The sequence below is a fragment of the Furipterus horrens genome, unplaced genomic scaffold (genome assembly GCF_987537825.1).
Source record: "Furipterus horrens unplaced genomic scaffold, mFurHor1.1.pri manual_scaffold_10, whole genome shotgun sequence".
Lineage (NCBI taxonomy): Eukaryota > Metazoa > Chordata > Mammalia > Chiroptera > Furipteridae > Furipterus > Furipterus horrens.
The window spans coordinates 101876312-101879295 of record NW_028327180.1 but is presented as its reverse complement, the minus strand read 5'-3'; positions in this window follow the sequence as shown (position 1 = coordinate 101879295).

The window sequence follows — 2984 nt, the reverse complement described above, 5'->3', positions numbered from 1 at the left end:
GTAGCCTGGCCCGGCCGTGGGAGCATGTGGGGTGCAGGGAGGAAGGTGAGGGCTCGGTCTTGTCCTGGCCCCGCACCCACCCTCTGCTCACCCCACCAGCCCAGTGTCCCGGGCCCTGCCTACTCTCAGGGTCCTGCAGGCCCCTTCCGGGTCCATGGACGGCATGGCTGGATTTCCATGTCAATGGGCAGGGCCTGGCCGCCTGGTAAGCCGGTTAACAAGCCCCTAACCCCTGTCGGGGAGGCCTGCGGGGTGTTAACACAGGCTCTATTCTCCGGCTCCGTGGCCTCTCAGTTGCCATGACGCCCTGCGTGGCCTTTTGGGCCACAGCTAATCCTTTTTCTGGGCCTTTCATCCCAGCCATCCCACTCCAGGCTGGTCAGCAGTGACTCCGCCTGCACAACAAGGCTGATTTCCCGCGGGGTCAGAGGAGGCCGTAAATCCAGCCTCTGAGGCCCCTAGTCCCCCAACCCTGGCCCTTTGTCCCTTTCCCCATGTCCCTGGTCCTCCCCCCTGGGAACTCCATTGGCAGGAGGGGAGCCTTGCCAAGTGGGCAGCTCTTGCCCTGGGGAGTGGAGGGTCCGCAGGCCCATCCTCTCTGTCCCCTGCTCGGTCTCGCGTGTCTCCAGCTTCCCCTCTGGGACAGCTGGCCTGGCCTCTATGCTGTCCTGGAACCTGTCAGAGCCACTCCGGCTGCTTGTTCTCTTGCCTGGAACGCTCCCTCCCAGATGTCCCTGATGCTGCCCACAGGCCCTGCCCCCCCCAGACTGCTGCCCCCCAGACTGCTGCCCCCCCAGACTGCTGCCCCCACCAGGGTGGCAGCTCCACCAGGGCAGGGACCCAGCACCCAGGAGGTGGCTGGCTGTGGTGGGCAGCAGGTGCTCTGCAGGGAACAGTGGGAGCTCCCCACTCAGAGAGGCGAGTCTGAGCCCCGAGGCCACGCAGCAGCGGAGAGGCAGAGGTCCGAGGCCGAGGCCACGCAGCAGCGGAGAGGCAGAGGTCCGAGGCCGGCGCCCCCACCGTAGAGCTCAGGAGCCTCCGGCTGTGGGCGCAGAGCCGGGGGAAGGAGAAGAGGAAGGAGGGGCAGGGGCTGCTGCCCAGCGGGGGCGCGCCCGCTGCTCGTGCGGCTTTGCTCTCTCTCGCAGGCGGGAAGCTGAGGGGAGGGCGCCAGTGGAACACTCGTCAGTTTCCCAGGGGTGCGTTTTCAGGGTCGGGGTCTCCACGGGTCGGTCGGTGACAGGGCAGGGGGTCCTTAGCCGAGGCAGCCGGTCCCGAGGCCAGCGTGGCAGCCCTGGTCTCGTTTGGCTGCTTTCCTGGCTCCGGAGCTGAAACGCGCCCGAGGCCCAGCTGTCACCTCCGGGGAGAAGAGGCTGCCGGGGGGGGGGGGGGGGGGTGAGGGACCTGCCGTCCCAGTTAGGCCCCCACCAGGCACTGGGGCCTTCCGTCCCCACCGGGGACCCTCTGCGTTTCTGGCCGTAACTGCTCAGGCAGTCTGCTCAGCTCTGTCTCAGACTCCCTGTTGCACTCCCAGGAGTCTTCCCAGCTTCCTCCTTCCCTGTCTTGGGGTGACTACTCCCCAGGGGGGGCAGGACCGGACCCCGCTGCTGACCCCAAGCCCCTGGCTGCCCCCCGCCGTCTGGCAAAGGGGTGGGAGCCTGGCCCCACTGCGTCTCATAGAGGGGCCGGCTTCCAGGACCGCTCCCTGGCCCTCAGTGTACCTGGCAGCGTGGGCATGACCGGCACGTGTTGGGGGGCGGCCTGCGACTGCCCCACCCCAGGCCCTCAGCTCCCAGGGCCTGGGCGGTGCTGGGGGTGAGGTGCCGGCTGGGCAGGGCCCAAGGGGACGGGCACATTGAGAGGGGCAGAAGTGCGGGGACAGGAGGCCGGGGGTGGGTGAGGGAGGCCCGTCGGGGGGCCACCCTGAGGCTGGGACCCTCCAGGAGCAGTGGGAGTCCTGGCAGCCTCAGCTTCCTCCTCCGTCCCAGGGACCGAGGGGAGCCCCCGCGCAGGGCAGCCGGCCCCCCATGCCCTGCAGTGGGGGAGGGATTATCGGGAGCCCTGAGAAAAGGAAGGGATGAGTGGGGGAGGACGGGCCGGGGAGCCTCTGTCTGCAGTGCGTGGGTGAGAGCAGGATTCCGGAACTCTCCGGGGAGCCCCAGGAAGAGCCAACCTTGCAGCTGCCATTGGCCGAGCTGTGGAAAGTGCAGCAGCCCCACCCCATGCGTCCTGCCCCCCTCACCCCCCAGAGGCCCTTGGCTGACACATCCTGGGGACCATGCACCCCCAACGGTCCAGGAGACACCTCAGCCAGAGAGGAGGAGACCGGCCCAAGGCCCCACCAGGGTCATCTGTCTGCGGAAGGGACGAGGGAGTGGAGGATGAACGAGGCTGTGTGAGCGGAGCTGTGCTTGGGGGCCGACAGCAGCTTCTGTGTGGCTTTGCGGGGAGCGATGGGAGCCCTCGCCCGTGGCCACACCCTGGGCCTGCAGATACGGCAGTTGTGGAGGCTGGCGCAGGTCGGGGCGCGCTCACCCCCCAGGGCACAGGCCCGCCTTCCCGCCTGCCAGGGCCCAACAGCCCCGCCCCCCAGCTCTGCCTTCCTCATCCCCCGCCCCCCAGCCTCAGTGCTCCATCCCCCCCAGCTCAGCCCACCCAACTGCTCCTTGGCGCCCACCAAAACTGAGGTGCCTTTTCCAGGGGGTTCTCGCTCTCAGGCCGGCCCCAGCGTGTGGCTGTGTGGCCCAGAGATACAGCCCGGCGGCCGCAGACGCAGGCGGAGAGATGGGGCGCGAGCTCCAGCTCGTGGTTTGAAAACATTTCAAGCGTGAGCCGCCGGGGCCCAGGGCTCGGCGACGCATGGGACGAGCAGGGGCTCTGGAGCCACAGTGCAGCAGGCGGCCGACAAGGACAGGACAGTGGCCGCACGGGCTGCTGCGGGGCTCTCACGGGCGCTCCTGTGACCTCCACGACAGACGGCCTGTGAT